At 37.9% G+C, this 27,445-nt stretch overlaps 1 protein-coding gene across 1 annotated transcript in view; it reads right to left on the reverse strand.

Moving 5' to 3' along the window:
* LOC131424499 (uncharacterized) overlaps window positions 1–27,445 on the reverse strand; it is a 208,870-nt gene that overhangs the window by 92,959 nt on the left and 88,466 nt on the right. The gene's annotated exons all lie outside the window — the stretch shown is intronic.

The following is a 27,445-nucleotide window of genomic DNA, read 5'->3' on the forward strand; positions in this document are numbered from 1 at the left end:
TAAAAATCATAGTAACAGCAAGTTGAATGGGGGTTGCCCTGGGTCTGGGAAGAAGGGAAACAGGGATGTGCTGTTTAATGGGTATGGAGTTTCAATGTAGCAAGATGAATAAGTTCTCCAGATTAGTTCCATAGCCATGTGAAGAAACTTACCTATACCCTTAAAAATGATTAGCATTGTAAAATTTATGCTGTGTGTATCTATCTTACCACAATTAAAATGTTTTAAAATGAAACATGGAAACAAATTATTATAAACATTGGACTTCTTTAATTTTTCGTAAATTTTTAAAGTCTAGAATATACCCCCCACTTATCTCACCTACCCATTGTGATCATTCTTCATTATAACAAAATTTATTTTATGTGACTTATTAAAGATTCAATATTTCACATTCAAAATTGAAGTGAGTTATTAATGTACTCCCAAAAATGCTTAAATAAGAATTCAAAACTTAAGAAACATTTTATTCCTTGACACACTATGGACATTTTCTGTTGAAACTAAGTAAATATAAAAGAATCAGTACAAAGTATTCTGATCTAACTTTCAGGTTGAGGATTAAGAGCAAGCTTGTGTTCAAAGTTTTCAAAATCATAGTTTTTTTTGTTTTTGGGTTGTTTTTTTTTTTTTGAGAAGGAAGATGGAGAGGCCATCTGAAAATGACCGTCAGTCAGGAATTGTGCTCTCAAGAGTGTGTGTAGGTAACAGTGTTAGTGTGGCATGGGGACTAAAAATTCTGGAACCTGCCAGTTTGGATGTAATTCTCTATGCCTTGTTTCCTCATATGACAAAGAAGGCAGGAACAGCACCTTCCTATCAGGGTCAGCTTGATGACAAGGTCCACAGGTAGAAACCCATTTGCCAAGTCTCCCTGTCTCTTCTTCCTGTATTTTCCAATGTGACTCTGAAATAGTCTGGGCTTCCATCAAACCCAATAAATATAGGAAACCTGGGTAAAAATGAAGTGATTCCTTTTATTTTTTTTAAAGAGATATAAACATGCACATGCAAATATTCACTATTTAATTAAAGCAGTGAAAATCATTAGTATATGTCATGCACTTAATTAAATATGGAATTGTTCTTTATAAGAACGAGGCTCTAAATTTCTGTGTGAGCGTGTCTAATACTATTTTAGAAAGATTTTTCTCAGATGACTCAGTTATTTCCTCAACCAAAAAGTGCTCTAATAATAAACATGTCACCAAAGGAGAAACTAGTACCGGAGTCAGTAGTCCAGTGACGTATCGACCAACTCATAAGTCAGGGGCCGTGCTAGCTGCAGAACAGAGACGTTACTCGCAGACAAATTCAAAAGATTTGACACAAGAAAGCTTATCGCTCCCTAATGATGATCAAATATGATGAGAATCCTTCCACAGGAAGAGAAGATAAGTGAGGAAATGGGAGTCTGACAACAGCAACATCAGCAAGCAGACAGCGTGATGACAGCCTTTTGGTCTGCACAGGAGGGACATGACCTGACATTGACAATTCCTTTTTGCTGTTCATGAAGATGTGAAGCATTACCTCTCTGAAAACCAGTGTTACACTGAGCATGCTTTTCAGTTATACAAATGAGGGGCAGTTACCCAGGAAGCAGACCTCCAAGAGGCTTTGCTTTACACACAGAGATAGAGCCAGGGGACCACGGCTCTGAGAGAAGGATCCCAGAATGCCTTGCTGCATTCGCCATCATGTGAAATGAAACCCAGAACCTTCTATACAGCTAAAGCAAAATATCCTGAACATGATCTCCCTTCCAGTTAATTATTCTGTCACTGTTTTGCTTCTTCAAAGAGAAGAGGAAATTAAATACAGACTCGGCAGTGTGGTGTTTGCAAAAAACTGGAAAATCTTAAGTGATGTAAAACAGAAAAGACAGTAGCTTCTTTGACCTTTGGAAAATTCCACTGTTCTGTATCCTTTGACATAAATGACTAAGCAGTTGAAGTGCTCATGCACAGAAACCACTATAAAATCATGCTTTCACCATTAGTTTCACTAATAAAACTGTTCTCCACCCACAATCTGAAATGCATAATTTTTTGTTGCTTTTTGGTTTGGGGGCCTTATGGTATTAGGGATTAAACTCAGGGGTACTTTACCACTGAGCCACATCTCCAGCCCTTTTTATTTTCTATTTAGAGACAGCCTCTCTTTAAGTTGTTTTAGGGCCTTGCTAAATTGCTGAGGCTGGCTTTCAACTTGCAATCCTCCTGCCTCAGCCTCCCGAGCCACTGGGAATACAGGCATGCACTGCTATGCCCAGCTGAAATGCATATATGTTTATCAGACTTTTGATTTAGAACAAATAACACCAAAATTTCGCTAGGGTACAATTTATACCTGTTTCATAATGTTCAATTATCTCATTGCTAGTCAACACATTACAATATTTGTTTTTATTCGTGTCACAATGGTAACCACATCATGCCGATTCAAAGAATTAGGAAAAATCTTGAACCCATCATTAGGAGTTTAAAATTTAGATAGAGCAATATTAAAAATTTAATTGAACAAAGGGAATCAGGTGTATTCTTATAAAGAAAACCGATACGGCAACAAGGGATCGTTTTTGAATTTGCACCTGAAATTTCACTGTGGACTTATATAAAATTACATCCACAACCATCTTTCCACATATTGTTCTTGAAATATATTTCATTCAAAACAACTCTGCTTCCATGTTTCAAAATTGTCTTGAAAGAGCATCTTTTTTTTTTTTTATTCTTGTAAACATGCAAGGCATATTACGAGAGGCAGGGCCACTGTGAGACCTCTCCATCCACATTTCCACTGCTCATTCCTTTCTCTGTAATCTTTCTTGGTTATGTACCAAAGAGTATGACCATCAAAAGGATAATAAATGGCCTCTGCCACTGGGGTGTGTAATACGTAGAGTGGGAATTGATTTGTTGGTTATGAAGGAAGCCACAGAGCACACAGATCACTGCAAAATCACATTGAGGCCAGCAGTTACTCCTCGGCGCATGCAGAGAGCTCCTCTAGAGCTAACGGGGTGAGCTGCCAGAGGGGGAGAAGAATGGGGAGGTCATCCAGTATTCAGCTATTAAATGAAACCTATTTCTCTGAACTTCAGCCGCATTTCATATGACACACATATATCCCCCCTTGCATGCACCGTCCTTATGGAGACCTGGAATCAAACAAGATTTCTACGATCCATCAGTGTAATAATATAACACAAAGAAACAAAATTGCTTTGGAAAAAAAAAACACAGAATACATTCTTAAACTCTCTTCTATAATGAACAGAGATCCTTAAGGAATTTGTATATAATGAAGATTTTTTTTTACTCATCTACCGTGCATGATAAGTCTTATTTAAAAATCATTACCAATAGATGGCACTAAAATTTCCACATTTCCTTCCTCTGCCATAACCAAATATGTGCCAGATGTAGCATTTTTAAAAATTGATATCTTTTAATTATAATTATCAATAAATTGCTATTTTATTGGGTTTTTAATTTTTTTATTTTTCACAATAGTCCATTCATCAGCAGGTTTTTGAGCATGGATGTCCTCAAAGATTCTGAGGCCTTCCGAGATGTATTATTCAGCATTTTAGAAAGTCACGAAATTGAAGCTGTTGAAGAAGCGGGTGGAGTCGCACATGGTTCTGTTGGAAAAGAACTCCTCATGTTCCCTTAGATTTTTGCAGAAGCTAAACTAAAGCCCAAACCCAGTTAAGTGATTTGCCCATGTTAACACAACTGCTAACAAAGAAATTTCCCACCACATTCTCCTGCCTTTCCATTAGGACTCTTCATCTCCACCTTCTGAATTCAGGAGAAAACACCAGGATCAAGAAATATTAGGATATTGTGAGCACCTTTGCCTGAAACCTGAAAGAAGAAAGTGTCTCTTCCTTTGTAGGTGCTGGTGGAATTGGATACAGTTCACTCACTCAACAGGTCGCCATTGAATGAAATACCTCATGCCCTAAGATCGTGCAATTGGCAGAATAACACCCCCTGCCAACATCACCTGCCTTAATCCCTGCAACCTGTGATTATGTGCAATTACAGGGCAGTGGGGAATTAAGTTGCAGAAGGAATTAAGTTGCTATACCGCTGAGCTTAAAGTAAAGAGATTATTCTGGATTATTTGGGTGAGCCCAATGTAATCACAAAGGTCCTCAAAAGATGGACGAGGGTAACAGAAAAGACAGAGAGAAAGAGAGAGAGCCAGAAAAAGGGCAGTGTGAGAAAGAGTTGGCCTGAATCTGTAGCCTTTGAAAATGCAGGTGAGCCAAGGAATTGAGAATAGCCTCTAGAAACTAGAAAGGGTAAGGAAACCTCCTCCCCTGGAGCCTCCAAAAAGAACACGTTTCCGCTGACACCTCAATTTCAGCTCCATGAGGCACATTTCAGAATTCTGACCTCCAGAACTGTAAAACAATAAATCCATGTTGTCTTGAAGTCGCAGGTTTGTATAATTTGTTCCAATAGCAACAGAATACTCGTACAGATAGCTTCCCATCGATAAAAATAGCACTCTAGCACTGTTAGACACACAGAATTTTTTAGTCTATTGGGAGAGACACACAAGTGAAAAGATAAATAAAATACAGGGACCGACCCAGCATGGGAAGTCCTTTGACAATGTACAAAGTGAAATCAGAAAACAAAGGAAGGTTCCTATATCTAACTGGGCCAGAGGAGCCTCTATCTCTGAGCTCTCTGAGGTGATAAGGAACGAGACACGAGAGTGGGTGTGGGGCAGGAGACCTGGTGAGGGGCATCCCATTGTATCTTCAGTTTTCAGGGGAATGAAGTCTAGATTCTCAGACTCAAAATAAGTTGAATTGGGTGGAGAAAGTCCAAGATGTCAACCCTGTGTGATTCTGGAGCTGTAATAGGGAAGGACGTGGGAGGAAGCCAGGTCAGTATATGACATATTCAGGAGTTTAGACTTTATCCAGACACCATCGACATCCCTCAGACGATTGGTGGGGCAGGGAAGGACATCACATTTGTATTTTGGAAACATCACTCCAGTTGCAGGATGCATAAAGATTTGGGACTAAAACCTGGATAATGACTTACCAGAGCTGCTCAACCAGAAGCAGAACTCTGCATTTTCCATAAATATGGGCAGGAGGTATTCTTTGCTGTCACAATAATATGAAGGGTGGCAAAGGCACTAAGCTTCCTGAAATGTCATAAGAGTCTAAACAAGGAAGGTCTACCTTTACCCTTGTGTTAGTTCCTAGGGCTTCTGTAAACACAGACTGGGTGGCTTCAAAAACCAGAAATGTACAGTCAGCCCTCCACATCCACAAGTTCTGCCTCGGCAGATTCAACCAAACATAGATAGAAAATATGGAAAGAAAAAAAAATTGCACCGAACATGTACACACTTTTTTCCCCTTATTATTCCCTAAACAATACAGTAAAGAACTATTTACATAGCATCTACTTGGTCTTAGGTATCATAACTCCTCTAGACATGACTTACAGGAAGCTGGAAGACCTATGTAGGTTCTATGCAAATGCCACACCATTTTACATATTGGACTGAGACAGCATTTGGTATCTGCGGGAAGTCCTGGAACCAATCCCCTGTGGATATTGAGAGATGGTTGTATTCTCTCGCAGGTTCGAAGCTTAAGCCTGAAATTAAGGTGCTGGCAGGATGTGCTTCCTCCAAAGCTTGCAGCATAGAACCCTGTCTTGCCTCTTCCAACTTCTGTAGCTCCAGCCATTCCTTGGTTGTAGCAGCCCAGCTGCAGTCTCTGCCTCCATTTTTACATAGCCACCCTTTGTCTATATGCCTGTATCTTCATGCATAGGATGCCAGCCACGTCGGATCAGGGACCCACACTACTCCAGAATGACCTCATCTTAACTTACATCTGCAGTGGCCCTATTTCCAAATAAGGTCACCTTCGGAGGTAATAGGGGTTAGGACTTCAATATATCTTTATGGGGGGTGCAATTCAACTCATAACACCTCTGTGTGCCACCAGCAGCCCTTTTGAGGAAAAGAGAATTAATTAGACAAGTGGTGTAGTAGCTAAATGGGTGGATTGGGGAGATGTTTGATTAAAATTAAAAAGATTTGAAAACTGTTTCAATGTGGGGGCTGAAAGAAAAGAGTGATTCAAAACCAGTTTCAAAGTGTCTGGCTCAGAGAGAGCTCATTCAAAGGTGGGGGTTCAGAGAGCCATCACAGAAAAGCGTTGGGTGAGAGAGGGAAAAGAGAGAGAAAAGAAGAGTTTAAAGAGATCAGTTTATGAAAATGCTTGTGGTAGATGCAAGAAAATGGGTCCAATAGTCAAGTATACTATGGAAGTGGACTTCACCCGACAGCAGAGCTAGAAATACAAATTTAAAGTCAGGAACATGATAATAAGAAGCATTCAAGGGGTGTGGAAATGATCTGAAAATTAAACATTATAAAAATGTTGGTGACTAGGTTGGACCTAAATTTTATTTATGGGTAAGGTTTATTGTATTGACACTGAGCAACATAAAGTAAAGCACCTATTGAAGCAATTCTTTTCCCATATGCTGGCAAATGGTAGCCTGCTAAATTTGACAAAATCTTCCTTCTTTTACTTTCCCTCAAAAGACTTTATGGATCAGAGTTTTTAAAGTGAGTGAGAGTTTGGGGCATAGACAATAATATTGTTGTTTCAGTAGTTATTATACATCAAATATACCACGCCTTGGGAGCTTTTCATATATATCATATCTAATTTACAGGCCACTATGGAAGACATACATTGTTCCACTTACTTTACAGATGAGGGAATCACGAAATAAGATGCTTCAGCTTATTTCCTTAGATCATAGAGCTGTTCAGAGTCAGATCCAAGATCAGAGTCTAGACTTCCACCTGGTTTTACTGATGCCCAATCGTGTTCATGTCCACACTTCAGCTGCTGGGACTGTAGGGTATTGGTATGGGTGACAAGAGGATGTTCACAACTCACACCCCAACGACCCAAGTGATACAGCTTCACACTATGGAGATGTGGTGAAGCCTTGTGGGAGTTCTTCAAGTCATTGGGGGTGTGGCCTTGTAGGGATTTGGAGACCCCGATCCCTTTTTTTTCTCTCTCTGTTGCTCCCTAGCTCACCATGACATGAGTGGTTTCACTCTGTCAGGTACTGCCGCCATGATGTGCTGCCTGTCCACAGGCCCAAAGCAATGGGCCAACGGATCATGGATGGCAACCTCCAAATCTGAGAGACAAAAAACAAAAACCTTTTCTCCTCTTAATTTGATTAGGTATTAGGTGTACTGATGGAAAAGTGACTAACACACACACACATACACACACACACTCAGAAGTTACACTGGAACTTGTTGAAATGCACACTGATGTCAATGAGTCAGCAACTGTTGGCTCTGAAGGCAGGAAACATGTCCCTCTTTTTCACTGCTGTATTCCTGGCCTTGTGCATCATAGGTGCTTAAAATTCATATGTGTTTATGGATGCATTTTTAAATAAAATGGTTTTCTAGTTGTTTCTGTCAAAACTATGATATCCTGCAGTTAGGAGGCCTATCCATTAATGTATGAATGAACGCGGCCTAGCCATTAATGTATCCATTTCAATATCCACAATAGCCCACACTACCTTCTTTGCTCAGTGTCTGAGAAATTTTAAAACTACCATTAGAATTTTCTAAATAGCATGTGAGGAAATGTAAATCCATATCAGTATATCATTAAAAAATTTGATGGGTAGGAACTCTTTGGGCAAATTTACTGGGATACCATGTTTAAAAGAAAATGAGATAAACTATGTCAAGAAAAGGAGCTACCTATTTGGAAAGAAAAGGCATTGATCAAAAACTATTATAATACCATATTTTGTGCTGATTATTAGATTTATATTAATGTTAATTAAAATGGAATTGGTCTTATTTTTAACAAAGTTACTAAAATGTTCATATCTACTACTGCCTTCTCTTTATTGTGTCAACAAGTATTTGTGTGATATATGTATCTATTTTACAAAGGTAGGTATACGTATACATTTGCCCAAATATCCTGGATTAAATTGTTATCCATTCTTTCAACTTTTAGAAAATCTGATGTAAAGAAAAAAACTCACAAGTTTATCTTGATGTTAGTATTTTCAAACTGGGCATTTCCCCTTAAAATTGTGTCTCCTTGGCCAATTTGGGCATCATACATTTAATATAAGACATTGCACTTTTAACAGGTTTAATTCAATTTACAACAAATGCCTCTAATTAAGTTAAAAGATCTTTGAAAATTGCTAAATCTTAGGGGTAATATTACCACTACTGACACTGAAATAATTGATCTTTCCCACTGAGGCACAAAAGTATGAATGTTCTAATGAGAAAACAGCGATTAAAGTATATTGAAAGAGTCCAAAGAGACTTTCCAACTCTTTAGGCTGTTATTGCCAATGACAGTCTCTGAATGGTAGTGGAAAAGCTTTGGAGGAAGAGAGGGACAAATGTAAAAAAGAAAATGGAAAGCAAACTTCAAAAGCAAAGTCACCACTTGAAGCAAAGGTGACCAAAGTCTGCTTGCCATTTTGCAGATAAAACACCTTTTGTTTAATATGCTATGTGATTCTGCTTTAGAACATTAATTTTGCCATTTGTGAATAACATTCTAACACTCTGTGATGATAAATACTAGGAGCAATATTAGAATGCACATATTTTTCCAAGAGGAATTTTCATACACACAGGGATGAATAAGTATAGGGCCAAGGATTTGAGATAATTAAGATATATGGGAACTAAGGACAACCATTGTCCCTGAATAAGCAATGACAATAGAGTAGGAAGCAGAAATGCATGAATTTAGTCTCAATTATTACCGCCATTTACCTTCTGGCTTTAGGAAGTCACTTAGCTTTGCAGCTAGTCTGTTAGTAGGAAGGAGAACATTTACCTTACCAGCATTTGCCTGGCCTAATTAGTTACAGTGTTTACAAAGCACTTCATAAGTGAAACCAGCTAAATACGTTATGCGTAATGGACGTTTTATTAATAACTGGAACAATGCTATAAAAGCAGTTAGCTTTGAAAACAATTATGCAGATGAGCTGTGAGATAGTGTATAATCACTGCAATGAAAGAAAAGCAGATGAAACTTAACATCTTAACTGTAAGAGTGTCACCAGGACCAATCCCTGATGGAAAAGCTATGGGACAAAGGAAGACAACAATGTGGACCAACAATCCAGAATCCAGTTTGAATTTTCATTCTTCTCTTTACCAATTTTGAGATATTTTGTAAATTATCTAGTCTCTGGACCTCGGATGCTTCCAAAAATAGGGAATTGTATTGTTTGCCTTTTGAATCCAACAAGAAAGTCAATCAGATTCCTAGTGTTTTAGTCAAGTTTTTTTGTTGCCGTGACCAAAGGATCTGACAAGAGCAATTTTAGAGGAGGGAAAGTTTAGTTATTGCTCGTGGTTTCGGAGGTCTCAGTCCATAGGTGGCCGGCTCCCTCGTTCTGTGCCCAAAGTGAGGCAGGACATCTTGGCAGAAGGGTGTAGCAGATTCAGCTCAGGACAATCACACCAGAAAGCAGAGACTTTTCTCTCACCACAGATAAAATATGCCCCTGGGTACCCACCTCCTCAAGCCAAAGTTTACCTACCTACAGTTACTGACCAATTAACCCCTATCGGTGGATTTATGCACTAATTAGGTTAAGGCTCTCATAAGCCAATCATTTCACCTCTAAGCTTCCCGGCATTGTCTCACACATGAGCTTTTGGGGGATACCTAATATCTAAACCATAAATACCTAAGGAGGTGTATATCACTTTTAAGGAAGCATTCTTTATAATACAAAACTGGGAGGTCACTAACTAGACAAAGTAAATCACTCTGAATCTTATAGTTGGCCTGTGATTTTATGTTCACCATTAAAACACATCCCAATGGAACGAATCACATCATGTTTCTCTTAATGCCATCAGTAAGTGGCTCAGGCATTAAATCAAAGGAAGAGACATAGCTTTGTATTCACTGCTTCTTCCCTAGAACCATAATCTGGATTATGAGCTCTAGGTAAACAGGTAGTAAGAAGTCCAGAAAGGTAAATGAAAGCCAAATCATTAACAATATCACATATGTTGAAAACAGGAGAGGAAGAAAAATGGGTCCCTAGTGTATGTGAGAGCCTAAGCCAAGGTTGACAAACTATTGTGGGGTGTGGAGGGCACCATAATACTAAGATTTTACAGTGGGATGGAGTTTAATTTTGAAATGTAGCACATGACAAATACATGCCAGCTCTCACATCACTCGGCTCCAAGGTAAGTCTGATTCAAACAGAACTCAAGTCAAGGAGTCAATGTCTGAGGCGTCTCCTCTGCCCTTCTGTCTGGGTAACAATGAACAACTCATGGTATTGCTCTGGGAGACTTAGTTCACCTGATTGGAATTGAAATTGTTTGAATTAAAAATGCACATAACATACGGAATGAGCTTTACTTAACAGTATACATAATGTATACATATATATTCGATATAAATATAGTATCAAAAGAAAGATACATAACATAGTTTTTAAAGGATGGATTTTCTAAATCAGATGGAACTGGTTTGAGTATCAATGCCATCATAAAATAGCCATATATACCTGAGTAAAGTACTTAACCTCTCTAAAAATAATCCCTGCAAGATAATGCCTATTTCAAAGGTTAATGGGAAAAATTAAAAGGGAAAATACACATAAAGCTATTACCATACTATTTGTCTCATAGTAAATGTTCAATCAATATTAGCCAATAGAATTATTTTTATCACCATCTTTATTACTAATAATAATGGCAGCATTTTCTAAACAAACAATAATGGAAATAATCTGAATTTCTCTCTCTGCTTACAGAGAACTGCCCTTGCTATAAGAAATAAAATGTAAATCCTTCCAATTATGTCAAGAGAAGTATTAGTAATTATTAATCTGTATTTTCTTTTAAAATTTCTAAATAAAGACCTAACATAGAAGGAAATGAAGCCTCATAATTTAGTGCAATAAAATACATAACATATTAATTTTTTCTTTCCAATTTAATCCTGAGTTGTTTTATTTAGTCACCTATTATAAAAAGTAATTTGTGTTGATAGCTCTGAGGAAATCTAGAAATTAAAGAGCTAATTAAATTCATTCTGAGTAGTTTTTGAGTCTCTGTATCGATACAAATACACACACACATTCAAACATCTACAAATAGCCGAGTGCTGCAGGATGTTTCTGGAAACTCACCTTCCATGATGCCTACTGTGACTAACCCTTTGCCCTGAGCAAACAAACCTAACCTTTAAGCCACGTTTCCAAAGGAGTCATAGATCACGCACCTCGGAGAACTGAACTAGAAACTCAGAAATTATGATCAAGATAGAAATGAGAAGTAATGAAAACTTGACCTATTTTGTTAATAAACATACTATTGATGGAGGATGTTAAGAACGTTTTTATTTTCACAAGTCAAAAGTAAATAAATAATTACCCTGTTAAAAAACTAGTGATCACATTTCTATAAGTAATTTGGCATCTTCAAAGTTACATTTAAATGCTATTTTCATAAATGATTTTCCTGTATATATTAAATTTTTTCAAAAAATATGCTTGCCATTGGCAAAATTACTTTGAGAATTGAATGCCACAAATATATTGTTGAGTTTTAAGCAGTGTGTTATTTTTGTCAACTGGAGTCCCAACATGTAAAAATGATAGCAAGTACCTTGTTACTAATCAGTTTCTTATTTTGTGTGTGTGTGTTTTATGTACATATTTAAAGAAGCACACTTAAGTAAAATTTTAAATTTCTAAATGTAAGATTTAAAACATATAAAATTAAGTGAATATAAAGCTTATCAAATGTAAAATCTGTTGAATTCAATATTCAAAAATTTTTTTATGCATTTACTGAAACATACTTTTTCAAAGGGGATAAAAATCTAGGAACACATACGGGGTAAAAATGGGAGCTCATAACCCACTTGAATCAAAGTGTGAAATATGATATATCAAGAACTATGTAATGTTTTGAACAACCAACAATAAAAAATTTAAAAAAAATCTAGGAACACGATGCTGATTAGAATAGTAAGTCACAGATCGTAAGTCACAGAAACGTTTCTCTGGCAGAGAAATTATCTTCCACTCTGAGACAGAGTCACTGGCAGGAGGTTCTTGGAGAAGAAAACTTGAGAGCTATCCATGCACTGAAGGGAAGGAGATAGAACTGAGCAAAAGAACTTAACCCACAAGGAGCTTATAACCAAGGACTTCACAGAGGACCTTTCATCTTGCCCCAAACGGAGGCAAAGACACCAGAAATTTGTGTTTCCGTGGTTGTCAGTCTTTAGCTACCAGTCAGTGGCCCTATGAGAGGAAGTTTCCTATGACCAGAGAAATTCCCAAAGACATACTCATATCTGAGCCATTGGCAGTCAATATTCCCAGCAACTGGAGGATGGGGGCTTGTTCTGATGTGGTCTCTGGGTGGAGCTTTACAGTCTACCCTTTGTGCCACTCAGATCCACTTGCTTCATATAGCAAATTCATGTCTGCTAGAAATCATTCCTCCAGGATTCTGGTCAGTGCATTTTCTGGGAAACTTAATGGAGAAGGTGAGTGGAGACAGCTATACTGTGAGTTCTATCATGGCAACTAAACTCAAGGTTATAATCAGAACTCTCTAGCTCCTTCCTCTACAATATGGTCCAGATCCTTTCCTATGAACAACACCTTTGCTGGTCTCCAGGCCTCACCTGGTGGGGTGTCCTGTTGGTAAACTCCCCTTTCCACATGTCCACTGAGAGTTAAAGTTGAGCCTGGAAAGGCCAAAAGATACCCCAAACACATCATCGGGGAGCCAGACTTACTCTCTGCAGTCCCCATTGTGTGGCTGCAGTGAATATATATATAATTACAGACTAAAATTTGTGGGTGAAGAAACACGAATTCCTCAGTGGGTCCCTAGGAGATATAATAAATGAGCTCATTTCCATCTCCAGTCCTTGGTTCCCAATTTTTCCTATGAACTGGGGACAGCCCCCATATTTTGGTTGTTGATTTCACATGTCCACAGCTGCATTTTTTTTGCAACACAATGAGCTCTTTGATCTATTTGGAGTCACATTATTGTGTGTCAATGGATCAGATGTTGTGTAATTTTTTCAGATAATGATCACAGACAAGTTCACAATAAATGCAAACCTATACCTGGAATGAGTGTTGATCCTGGTCAATCAGAATTGCTGCTTCTTCCAAGGGGTTAGGGCCCAATGTTAGAACCAAGGGTCTGGTTGGTCTCCTTGAGGTATGATGTTTCATCAGAGGCCGGGTTTATTTCTATATGTGATGGATTGAACACTTGGCAACTATAGCTAACCTAAGTCATAGAGAATAGAAGCCCTGTTGCCAGATCTGTACATAACAGCTCTCTCTCTGCTTACCATGCCTATTTGGTGCCAGCACTGAGGTGGTTGATAACAGATAGGTTAAATAGTTATTTTATCAACTTGTTTGTTTAGCACCTCATCCAGAGAGGATGCTTCTTGTATTAACATGCAAGGTAGTGGTCCTATCTTACTCATGGTTTTGCTTTCCACAATTTCAGTTATCCACAGTCAACCATGGTCCAAAAATATTAAATGGAAAGTTCCAAAAATAAACAATTCCTCTGCATTCCCACCAACAATGTATAAGTGTACTTCCCTGCCCCCAACTTTTCACCAGTAATTGTTGTTTTATTCTTGAAGACTACCATTCTAACTGAAATGAGATGAAATCTCAGTGTATTTGAATGGAGATGCCTCAAAAAATTAGGAATGAAATTACTATATGACTCCCCTGGTATTTATCTGAAAGGACTAAAATCAGCATACTATAGTGATACAGGTACATCGATATTATTTTTAAAATATTTTTTAGTTGTAGATGGACACAATACGTTTATTTTTATTTGGGAATATTAAATCTACCAAATTATGCTCTGTCCATGTACAAACATCCCAAAGTGAATCAAACTTATATATAATCGTAATGCGCTAATTAAAATAATAATAGTAGAAGAGAAATCAGTAGATTAAATCAAGCAGATTGGGAAAGAGTAAGAGAAGGTACCATAGAATGTGATTGATCAAATTATGTTATGTGCATGTACAAAAATGGTATAATGAATTCCACTATTATGTATAATTATAATGTAGTAAGAAAAAAGAAAGAAAAATAATTCATAAGCTTTAAATTGTGCATCATGCTGAGTAGTGTGATGGAATCCTGCAAAGTCCTGTTTCCAAAGGACTTAAAACAATACTTTGTCCAGTGTATCCATGCTGTGTATGCTACCTGTCTGTTAGTCACTTAGTGAGCATCTAAATTATCAGATTGCAATGTTTTGTTTAAATAACCCTTATTTTACTTAATAATGGCTCCAAAGCACAAGAATAGTGATTCTGGCATTTAGTTATAGTATATTGCTTTGGTGGTCTATTTTACTATTAATTATTGTTAATCTCTCACCATGACTAATTTATCATAGGTGTTATATAAACATTGTAAATAGGATTCAGTACTATCTGTGGTTTCAGGCATCCATGGGGATGTATCTCCCATGGGGAAGGGGGACCACTCTACAAAGATCTTCATACTTTGTATCTACCCAAAGGTAAAGTCACACATGTCTCTTCCCCGAAATTTCTAATTTCATGTTTCCTTATTCTTTTGGTCCCCTGCCCAACCGTCCAGGACATTTGCCTTTACCATGAGCCCTCATAGATGTTTTCCTTCATCCACTTTACTTTCATCACAGAGGCAATGACCAGTTGTGCCTAGAAAAGTGCGACCTGCTGAAGAGCTTGCTCTGCCTGCTGTCACTCAGGAGCAACTGTATGACCTGTATTGTACCATCTACCTATTTCCCACTGGCATCAAGCATCTGCAAGCTATTCTTGTCCTTTTTCCTCTCCCGTCAGTTGGCCCTAGGAGAATTTCTCCCCTGTGCTGATGCAGGAGTTAGCTCAGAGTGGGAGTCCAGGGCATCAGCGGTATGTACCATGAGGATCTAATTTATCTGTTCATGCAGCTTACTTCAAAAATTCAGGTCATCTCCACAAGATAACATGGTGCCCCTGGTATGGTATCATGGGAGCATGCAAATGTTCCAGCCCATAAAATTGTGTTCAATGGACATGTGCATACTATTGTATATCAACTGTATCTTAGTAAAATTCTTTGTCAAATCAGATCATATCAGAAACCAAATGAAATGAAAAGTATATAAGATATGAATTGGGATAATGACTGTCAGGTAAACTCAGCTTCTCAGTCAAGGTAGAGTTTGATGAGACCTATTGAGTGGAACCAGCTATGACTCCATATCATATATATTATTAGAGAAGAACATTCTAGATGGAGCAACTATGTGTCTCTGTGATATTGTACTGCCCTGATTTTTTCTTTCTCTTCTAGTACTATGTCTACCTTAAAAAAAAACATTTTTGAGCTGATTTAAATTAAAAATTATCATTTTGACCAAAGAATCCTGTTATGTACTACATATTTAGGTCCCCCAAGTTTCTATTTTGAAACTCTACCTTCCAGGTGGATGATGTTAGGATGGGAGACATTGGGAAGAAATGGGGTTTGGATGATGTCATGAAAGTGGAGCTCTTATAATAATAATAAAAAAAAATGACTAGAGATTTTATACCAGAATCAGTCTGAAGCCAGTTGGGGCACTACAGGTATCTCAGTCATGTGAGGAAAAAAAATCGTCATCTATAAATCAAATATAGAGCCTTCACCAGATACCAGATCTGCCAACACTTGACCTTGGACTCACCAGTATCTAGGACTGTGACAAGTGTTTTGTGTTTAAGCCACTTAGCCTGTGGTACTTTTGTTAGTCACCCAAACTGACTAAGACAAATGCTAACATAAATCACAACATAAGTTTAGCATATGTTGTGCTGTTGTAGTGGGGACTGGATGCAGAACCTATTTTCTATGAATCAACAAAAAACAGTTAATTATAGTAATTATAAGATTTGCACAGATCATTTAGCAATAGTAAACGGCTGCTCAGAAGCACTTTCCAATCCAACTGTCTCTGGCCCCCCTTCAATTGTACAGGAAGAAAGATCCAGAGATCCCTTTTCCAACTTCCCCTGTGTCAGGAGTGGCTACACTTACTAGTGCTGGACAATGAGATGCACAGGGAAGGTTGCTAGAGGCGGCCTGAGAAAATTAATTCTCTCCCCAATACAAGAGAAAAACATGAAAAAGTTCACTCCCTGTTGGCCCTTCTTCCTGCCTTTAATGTGATCGTGCTGTTAGAGCTTCTGAAATCACGAGGTCACAGGGAACTGAGCCAGATTGCTGGTGTGGCTGAGCTGCAGAGACCAGCAGCTTTATCTTACCAACTCCTTGCTGCTTGAGAACAATGAGTCTGTCCTTGTTTGGGCCACTGGTATTGATTTTAACTTTATCTGCAATTTAAAAGCATTATTTCCTGATACTGACCATGTCATACCTTTAATTTCTAAAAGCTAACAAAACCTCGACTAGGACTGATATGAAGTAAGAACAAACTGAATAAACGAAATTTAAGTGAGTTGGGGAACATGATCATCATCAAGTTTGTCCTGATATTGTCACTCAAGTCATTAAAAACCAGAAAACAAACAAACAAAAAAAAAACCTAAGAATTTTGTTTTGGGTTTTTTGTTTGTTTTGCTATTTTTAAGTACTCAAGACAGTCCTTCAATTGAATGCCAGAGGTGACACAATAATTGAATTATTTCTTGATTTGGATGCTTGGGTTGGTGCTATATGCCTGTGTGTTTTGCACAAGAAGGGATGATTATTAAATGTACATTGCACCCATCACAACCAACAGATGTCATTTAGAGAAACTGCTCTGAGATTTCCTAGTGAAATTTTTTTCTCAACAAAGTGGTGGTGTGTGTGTGTGTTTGTGTTTGTGTGTGTGTGTCTGTGTATGTGTGTGTGTGTGTGTGTGTGTGTGTGCCTGTGTTCAGAAACAATTCACAGCATTGGGATAGCAATTATCTGGAAGCAACATCAGACAATGCACATACAAGCACATTTGGAAATGTGGTAAAAATCTCTGATTATGTGAAATGTTACATTTCCTCAATCATTCTTCATAACTATGATGTTAATTGTTAGGTTCAACTTGGTAAAAACCAAAACACTTTCAATAGGTAATTTAGGAATACAGCATATTAAAGGGAAAGAAGCATATATCATAATATGAATGAAATAAGTGAATGAAATACTGATCTGCCCTCTAAATTAGCTCTGACTGGAAACATCCAAAACTAAGTGGAAATTAAAATTTCCTGAATTTAGGGCATTTTTTTAAATGAGTAGACATGGCAATAATCCTTTCTAGAGCAAATCATGATAGAACTTCCCTCGTGGGTAAAAGGTGGGAATTTGAATCCAAATCTTATGAAAGCAGAAAGATAGTACCACCACCCTCCACTAGTGAAAAGTCACAAAGAAGAACAGTAGTTGTGATATCTGAAATTATCTTCTAGTCTCTTTGGGTACATTTGAAATTGATCCTTACTTATAGGACAGTTGATCATGTTTTAAAGAGAGTAGTTCATAATCTAGCACCTGAAGTCGTGAGCAGAGCTTGAGAAAAATTTAAAAATGTCCTGCTCTCCATCAATATTGTTGTCACGGTGTTTTCATTTATTTTCAGAAAGCATCAGAGACAGAATAAGGGCAGATTGCCAAGTCTGCGACTAGGGATGTCCTTGAAGACAGCCTCAACCAAAATAAACACAAAAACAAACATGTCTACAATTAAAAGATAGTAACACTGCATTATAATTAGTTGTCTCAGGAAGTAAAGATGTTTTCAGTTAACTGAATGGGTGACAATTACTTGGATCATTGTCATACTTAAAATGTCAGTGTTAAATGATTGCTTTAAGCACATAATAATAAATTCTGCATTCTTAAGTGGCAAATACAACGAAGCCAAAATATAGAGAATGCTTTTTACTGGAAGCAAAATTAAACATGAACCAAAACCTGCAGCACACATTTTTTTTTTTTTTGAGATGCAGGAACGAAAGAGGAAAAGCTGCAGATAAACAAACACGGTGCTGATATTTACCTCTTTGCTTAAAGAGCGGATCAAAACTCAGGGAGAAAAATCTGTTCAGGGACACGCCCACCATTTCAGAAGTAAATACATAAGGAGGGATGACTACAGAGAATTCTCTAGAACCTTAAAGACCTCTTGCTGGAAATCTGGGTTAATTATAGCATTTATGAAAATAGCATTGGTTAATTTCACACCTGCGATTAAATCCAACATGATTTCCTGGGATATGTTTTTATGATCACATTGTACTCCTGAAAACCATATCCCCCCCCCCCACCGCCTCCATGTTAATTGTACAGGATTAACAAATAACAAGTGCCATTTGCTGATACTGCTGCTGTCAGTAACGTCTCTCCTTGTCTTCAGTATAGGTGCTTAATTTCCTTTTGTTTCCCTGAGTACCCCAAGCCAGAATGAAGTAACCCAACTGTGGCAGCTCTCCTATCCTGCAGGCCATGTCACCTGGAAACCACCATGAGAAGCTGAATCTAACTGAAAATGGGGGAAACAGGACAGCTCTTCCCTTTGCAAGTCAGAATTCAGCTGTATACGATGGATATTCTTTTATTCATCACTTGGGATTCCACTGACACTCTTTCAGGCACCAAGAGCAAAGAGGGACATACACAGCTCTCCGCTACATTGTGGAGTCAACCAACCACAGATAGAAAATATTCTAAACAAAAACAATTGCATCTGTATTGAACATGTATAGACATTTTTTTCTTGTCATTATTCCCTTTAAAACACAGTATTAACAACTATTTACACTGTATTTCCATCATATTGGGCATTATAAGCCATCTAGAGATGTTTTCAAGTATCCAGGAGGACATGCACAGGTTCCATGAGATGGCCCTCCTTGCCCCTTCCCTGAGGAGAGAAGACAGGTGATGATATCATAGCAGTGGAAAATGTCTCAAAGTTCAGAGTGGATATGTTGGGAATATTTAAGGACCCTCTGCTGAGAAGATGGTTCCTGAAGTAGACTTTGAAGGACCGGTAGGATTTGAACTGGCAAAGGAATCAGAATTTAAGTCTCTTAATGATAAAGAAGGAGCATCCAAGAGTAGTAGCAGAGGGACAAGGTCAACCTAGCCGGCTTCCATCTTTCTTCATAGAGACAGGAAACAGTGTTCCCCTGAAAAGCCCTTGACTGTTAAGTAAATGTTTAGAAAGTCCCAGTAGGCCATTATTGTTAATAACCTGAATCACAGACATATTAAAAATAAATATATAAAGGGGGAAACACCCATCAATATCTTCTACTTCTAAAAGCATCCTGTTTTATATTGGACCAAGTTATTGTGATACTTCTCAGAATTTATGCACCCAGGAGAGCTAACTCTCTTCAGCGCTTCCAGACTCAGAACACTGAAGGAAATTTGTCTGCCTTTCAGGAGAAGACATTTTCAAAATGTGTGATTTAATAAACAAGTACACAAGTAAACAATCCCAGTAGTCACACTGAATGGTGAACACAGAAAGCAGTATGTGTATTGAATCACCATTCAGGCCACAAATAAATAAACACACAGCATAGTGAGCATCTCCAGGCACATCACCTGGCCAACCAGAGGGAATGACTCCCAGATTGCAGGGCAATGTAAATAGGTGACACGCCATCGAGGCAGGGATGTCACTGGACGTGATCACGACTTACTTGGGCTAGGTTTTGAAGCAGCAAGAAAATGGAAACAATGAGTCAGATCACCTTGTCAAAGGCCTTTTGATTTCTACTTCTATCACAGAAAGTTCATGGCTTTAACTTCAGTCTGGACTAGATTTCTAGGTGGGAAAACATTTATCAGCCACCTGGTAGGAGGAGGGTGGCTCCTTCTGAACAGTAGCTCCCTCCACTTTTAAAACAGGAATTGTAGCTGATTGTGGGGGTGCAGGCCTGTAATCTCAGCTGCTCAAGAGGCTGAGACAGGGGGATTGCAAGTTCAAAACCAGCATCAGCAACTTAGCATGGCCCTAAGCAACTTAGTAAGACCCTGTCTTTCAATAAAATACAAGGGCTGTGGATGTAGCTCAGCGACTAAATGCTCCTGGATTCATTCCTCAGTACCAAAAGAAAAAAAAAAAAAAAAAAAAACCATTCTGGAATGACGCACACCTGAAAGACCTTCTTAGGCAGGAAATCCAGGACACAATTAGTGACGCTGACTCGAAGTTGCCTCACCATAGTGGTGAAGTAATTGAACCATTACTTACTCATCCATTTAATAAACACCAGACAGAGTGTCCGACAAAGAAGTGGGCAGGCTGCAGAGGCAAAGGCCCTCAGTGTCCCCAGCTTCAAGTGGAACAGTGAGGAGCCAGGGGACACTCTGCTGTGTGCCTTTCCACTGCCCTCTTGCACTGTTTTTCTGGAAAAACTCCCTAAAATTATGGCTCAACCAATGATAGGAATGCAGTAAATATGGAAACAGTAATCTAAGGCTAAAACATGTCGTGGACATCTCTTCCAGAACCATCTACACATGAACATACTATTTTTATTACTCAATCCAGAAAACAGGGAGGAGAAACTAAGCCCATTTTATTATAACTGCCATGAATATTAATATTAGGAAAAAGAATTATTAATGCATTTATTTAGACCTGAGGGTCTGATTCCTTTTTAAATGCTTTTGTATAATGAAAAAGCGAGGCCAATTGTATGGGGAATTAGGATATCCTGGGATAATTCTTCCACTCTATTTGATACTTAGTATTTTTAAAAAATTTTTTAGAACTATTTATCTGGTTGTCACTGTCCCAGGCACAAGGTTAAGATTGGTAAAAATTACATTTTTAAAACCGGGATGTTTTAAATAATGGCTTTTTAGAGTGTTTTGAGGATCTTTAAGTATCTCAAGAAACCAAATGTTTATTTTTTTTTTCTGGAGATTACAAACTTAGAATGTCTTGGGCATTTACTGAAAGTGTCACATAAATAAATATCAAAGCAATGATGTTCCCATGGGAAAAAGCAACCCAAAGTCTATTTGCATTAGTTATTTTTTAAAAAGTATTCAGAACACATTTTCATTGAGAAGTCCAAATATTATTTTTCCCTCTGTCTTCTCCCATTTAATAATAAGCAGAGAGCCAAATGTCATCAGGCACTAATACTGGTGTGGCCAAATCTAGGCCAGTCGGTTGCCAGGAAATGCACTTCCAGGCTGGTGTTGGCATCCAGCTTTAGCAAACCATACTGTAGAGACACTGTATCTATATACAAGGGGCATGAATAAATCAACCATAAATGAAGCACTAAAAGTGTCTAATTTCCAATACAGTGCTTCCAGCAACAATTGAAATTAAAAAACTGTTAAAACACAGCTATAGAACATACAATCTTGTTGTGAGTGCATTCAAGCAAAGGTTAACCATAAAATAAAAGAAGAAATGACTGTGTGCCTGTGCTTGGGATGTCGGGGCTGCTAGATGTACCCTGGTGACAAGCAGCATGCCAGTCAGATCCGACAGAACTTCAGAAGGTTCATGATTTCAGAGCAACAAAACATTCTTCCATTTTTTTTTTTAAAATAACACTCAAACTGGAAATGTCAAATTACAATTTCAAATAAAGACACTTATGATAGTGTTCAGGTTGTCTGCCAAATTCTACACCTCGAACGGGTACATGCAAACAGAAATTCACTTCAGCAAGACAATTGTCTACTTGCGTGCATGGCCCTGTGTCATGATATAGCCATTAAAGAAGATCCACTTCACAGCTAAGCTGCTAGATGTTTTCAGCAAGGAGTAAGCCATGGCAAGACAAAAACTAGAACTGCCCAATGAGCTTAGCTCCAACTACTGCCCCACAGAATCGTAAGCAACGGTGATTTTTTTTTTTTTTTTTTGGTACTGGGAATTAAACCCAGAGACATTTATTTAGAGACAAGGTCTCACTGGGTTGCTTAGGCCCTTGCTATGTTACTGAGGCTGGCTTTGAACTCGTGATGCTCCTGCCTCAGCCTCCTGAGCTGCAGGGATTATCACCAACACACCTGGATTATTATTTTTTTTCTTTTTTTCATGCAGTAACAGGTATCTGTTAAGACTATTGATACCCAGAAATGTGCTTCCACTAACAAATATCTGAAACATCTGGCATTGCATTGGTAGGAGATGGGTTAATTGTCAAAGAAACTATTAGCACAGGAGAAAAGGCAGTGAGAAAATTGCTAGTAGATACTGGTCCCCTTGTATGTAGAGGTGGAACAATTTGAAAAACCATCACCTATAGTAACTTGGAAAGTAGAAAATATACATAAAGGATTTGTAGATCTGGCTGAGAACTTCCGACAGAATGTGAACTTAACCAGGTGGGTGGTTTTAGCTATATATGAGAAAGTGCTGCAAGACAGGAGCTAATGAAAGAAATTCTCAGTTTGGAAGTATAAAGGCCCCAGACTTTCTGAGTTGGTTAAATCAAACTCTCACATTCTGTCTATTCCATGAGCAAAAGATCTTCCAATAAGAAATGGCTGCCGAATCAAGAGCAAAGAATGTGGCTGTCAGCCCATTTGTTGACCTGAAAATGACCGAGGACAGGGCCTACTAGTTTCCCTCACCAGGATAAAAGGCCTCTAAGAATCTCAAGGATATTGTCCCACCACATCCTGCCCAAACACCCAAAGTGGAACAGGACTCTTTCCAAAAGAATGATGGGTATGGCTCTAATGGGAGACTAATGGGGTTGTTATATTTAATCTAACCCACAGGCTGTTTAAAGGGCTTTTACCAGCATAGCAAAAACATGGAAGAGAGACAGTTCAAAATAAAAATGGCAGGCTGGGGTTGTGGCTCAGTGGTAGAGCACTTGCCTCACAGGTGTGAGGCACTGGGTTCAATTCTCAGCACCACATATAGATAAATGAATAAAATAAAGGACCATCAACACTTAAAAAAAAACATTAAAAAATAAAGATGGCTTCTGGGCCCCAGCTTTCTATGGGCAGGAAGCAGAGTGCAGAGGCTATCTAGCTGAAAACATGGATAATTTGTTATCAAACAGGAATGACAGCTGAGTGGGTAGAACCAAAAGCCCAAAGGGAAATCTAAGAGCAGAAGACAACAGTGGCCCACGGACCATCTCACAGGGAATAAAACTGATCTCTAATCAAGAAATTTTCCCTGTCCTTGGAGTAATAGCTGGGTGTGCCATCTGTATTTCAGAATTCCTATGGAACAGAAACTGATAGAGCCTCCTATTCCTCACCTTCGGAAGGAATGTCAGTTATGCTTATTGTGCCAGGTATGGTGGGGGGTATAGGTAACTAGTCATTCTAGTTCACTGGTCCCTTGGGTCAGGAGGAGCCACACCTGAGCAGCTGCATACCAAAGCTTAATTCAGATGCTGATGTAGATAAAGGAGATCCTGCCTGATTTGACCCTAATAACATAACGGAATAATATTCTTAGACAGGATGTTAAAAATAATATCCAGATAGCAGACAGAGATTACTTGAACCACGTAAATGATACATCTCTTAAGCTTATGTAATTATATGTGTATCTAGTTCCAGAATTCATATGCTAATGGTTGTGGACATAATAATTAGAAAAAAATAAGTATGTTTCATTCTATCATTGTTTCAATCAAGTAAGGGTAGAGTAATATGAATAAAATAAATTATCAATAAGGGTAAAATTACTCCAAGGATAGGTGTTACAAAGGAGAGATACATGACATTATGAGAATCAAAGCAGGGCTTTAGGAAAGACATTTATCTAAAGAATGAGTAAAAAGCAATGGCACAAAAGGAGAGGGGAGAGTTTTAAAGCAGAGGAATGACCTGACAAGGACCACTGGAAGGGAGAGTCCAGAAGAGTATGAGTCTGTAGAGTCTATAAATAAATCTAAACAACATCAGGTCAAGTTATCAAGCATTACGAGTAGATTTTCTCAGCTCTAAAGCTTGAACAAACCTGATAAGCAAAACTGTTATTTTGAGGCAAAGCAAAGACTAGATTTTCATTAGCTTAGTACCTAGAAATTTATAATTTTAAAATATTGAATTATTCTATGTTCAAGTAAGCAAAACATAAATTTCTAAAGTGAGGAATTCTGGACCACTGACTATAAATTGAGCCCCACCACCTGCCAAAGTATTATTCAGTACTTCTTACTAGAAGGATATAGAATGAGATGGTAAGATGTCTCTATAATTATCATTTAGAGATATAAATAAAAATTAAATTCTTTGTATAATAAAGAAGAGCATTATTTGTTTAACTTTTTGATTTGTGAATTTTTTAGACAAATCTTCTTTATACATAGAGATTGAAAGTTTACGCAAAGCTCTTCACTGATTGCTGTTGAGTGATCCAAATGTAATGTTCACAATGACCCATGAGATGCCCTCATCAATGAAAATGAGTGGAAATATGTCACTGAGATTTGCTTCTGTCCATTAAGGAAAGGAAAAGAACCCTATGTCTAGTCCACAGCCCAGTTGTCCCAGGCAGTGGGGTACATTGCAGGAAAGCCAAAGAAAATGCCCAGAGCATGAGAGCATGATTTATTGGGAAAAGTGAATAAGAGATTATGACTGCTCCATGGAGAGTTCAGAGGCAATAGGTTGTCAGCACCTCTGTTCCTCACAGTGCCCCCTTTCCCTCCTGGTATTTTGTCTAGAGGTGACCAAATGGATGAGTGACATGTATGCTTTCCACAGCACCCTCAGTTTCATGCCAGTCTCCACTCAAAGAGGGGTTTTATATGTCAAGTTGTAGAAACAGTGACAACATCAGCATTAGCTTGCTTGCATGACCAGCATCTCCAGAAGCATTTGTCCCAGTGTGCATGCAAGAAAGTAGCTTCCTAACTTTTCCTGATTCCCAGAGTGCAGAAGAGAAATCCAAGATGTTTCAAGATAATATGTATCCCATTTTTACCCCATATAAATGGGAGCTCATAACCCACTTGAATCAAATTGTGAAATATGATATATCAAGAACTATGTAATGTTTTGAACAGCCAACAATAAAAAATTAAAAAATAAATAAATAAATAAAAATTAAATATTAAAAAAAAAAGATTCAGGGCAGAGCAGACAATGGGTGAATAATGGCTGTACAGACACAGAGTTTTTTGATCTTACAAAAATGATTTTAAAGGGCTAAAGTTGTGGCTTAGCAGTAGAGCCCTGGCCTAGCATGTGCGAGGCTCAGTACCATGAACAAGCAAACAAACAACAAACAAACAAATAAATAAAGAGAAAGGCAGCAGAACACAACAGACACTAGTATGGCAATATGTAAATCAATGGATGTGTAACTGATGTGATTCTGCAATCTGTAAATGGGGTAAAAATGGGAGTTCATAACCCACTTGAATCAAAGTGTGAAATATGATATATCAAGACCTATGTAATGTTTTGAACAACCAACAATAAAAAATTTTAAAAAAACAAATAAAAAGGTGAATAAATTGTTAAAAACAAACAAAAATAAATAAATAAATAAATAAAGATATTGTATCCAACTACAAAAAAAAAAAAAAGATAATATGTATCTGTATGTTCTAGTCCCAACTTGCTCTCAGTGTTGCCTTAGCTTGGTTAGGTGTTTGGGAACAGAAAGGGAGTATTCAGAGACATGGTATTTTACTGGCCCCCTTTTCTTTAGGGATACTACACCTGATTATCAAGAAGAATATCCATAGATCATGTCTGAAGAGACCCGCTTCTTTCAGAAGACAAAGATCTATACTAAAGTGCACACCAACAGTCAATAACAGCAGATTCATATTCTATATGAGGAAATGCCATCTTGACAATTATGATACTCATATTCGACAGGAAATGTTATCATATGGTATACCATATTGAATTCAAGTGATCACATCTAGAAACTAAGAAGTTACACAATTTTTTGAATGTACAAGAAAAATGTCATACCATATTAATGATTAGTAATGGTATTTACACAAATTAAGCTTTGCACTTAACCTTGCCACATAAAAACTGGAAATTGACCCAAATGTGTTTATCCATTGACAAAAGAAAATCTTTTATCATGTGGTTCTTCCTCATTGTTTTAATGATGACAGCAAAGGTTTTAGAAACTCAGTTGTGAATGTGGCAGATAACTTCTCAAAGGAACACCTTCAGCCCAAGTATATAATATCTCTCTTGATGGTCCATTTTTATAGGTTAATTTACTGGATCAAAAGGTTTCAAGATTAAGTACAATTTCTGGTTGTGTCTGTGAGGGTGTTTCAGGGTGAGATCAGCATTTGAACAAGTAGACTCAGTAAAATAGATTTCCTTCCCCAACATATGTGGACTCATCCAATCTGTTGGATGCCTAAATCAGAGCAAAGGTGGAGAAACAAGGAATTCACCCCTGTTTCTGCCCCACTGTTTGCACTGAGACATCTCTTCTCATCTTTTTTGGTTGTTGCTCTGGGATCAGCTCCCTTGGTTCCCAGGCCTTTACATTCAAAATCAATAATACCACTGGTTTTCTCAGGTCTTCAACTTGCACATAGATTCATCAGCCTCCATAACTGCATGAGTCAATTCTTCATAATAAATATCTTTACACACACACACACACACACACACACACACACACACATCCTGTTTCTCTGAAAACCTTGACTAATGCAGGTGTCAAGTATCCATGGGCCTCTAATAAATGAGTCAACTCATCAAAACTATTCATAATATCATCAGCATTAACCGGAAAAAAAAATAAAAAGTTTACCTATTTTGTGCAATTTATGAAGAGGAGTTAGTGTCATAGAATCTAGACTGGACCCGTTTATTAATCATCTTTGAAGCTTTGGTGCTCAAGGGAAATGAAGATGAGTTCTGAGGAAACACTTATCTTATCAAATGACTCCAGTCTTCTACAAACAAGTATTAACCTGCTGTGGAAAAATGAACCCTAATATTATATGGATGATTATGGAGACAAAAAGTGTCCTGCAAGGATACATCATACAACTAATATGTCTGAGTTGCAATTTTTCCACTTATTAAAAAAAAATTAAAACAGATTCCCCATGAGTTGTTCAGATTGACTCATACACAGGAAAGCAGTTAGCATATATGGGTGTTACATAAATACCACGCACCATTGATAAGAGCATTGATATGGCCCCTTGCACACACACCTTCATGACATGTACTGTGACAGTGTCTGTACAGAATCATACTCGGGCAATTATTCTAAGCTTGCATGTTTCCAAGGTGACCAAGAGCTGCCTTTGAATGGTGCCACCGCAAACACCTCATCATCAGTCACTGAGCCATTCCCATAGAAGTTCTTCCATTTCAAAAATTCTTTT

The sequence above is a fragment of the Marmota monax genome, unplaced genomic scaffold (genome assembly GCF_021218885.2).
Source record: "Marmota monax isolate L192 unplaced genomic scaffold, Marmota_monax_Labrador192_F-V1.1 WCK01_AAM20220418_F8-fsc00029, whole genome shotgun sequence".
Classification (NCBI taxonomy): Eukaryota; Metazoa; Chordata; class Mammalia; order Rodentia; family Sciuridae; genus Marmota; species Marmota monax.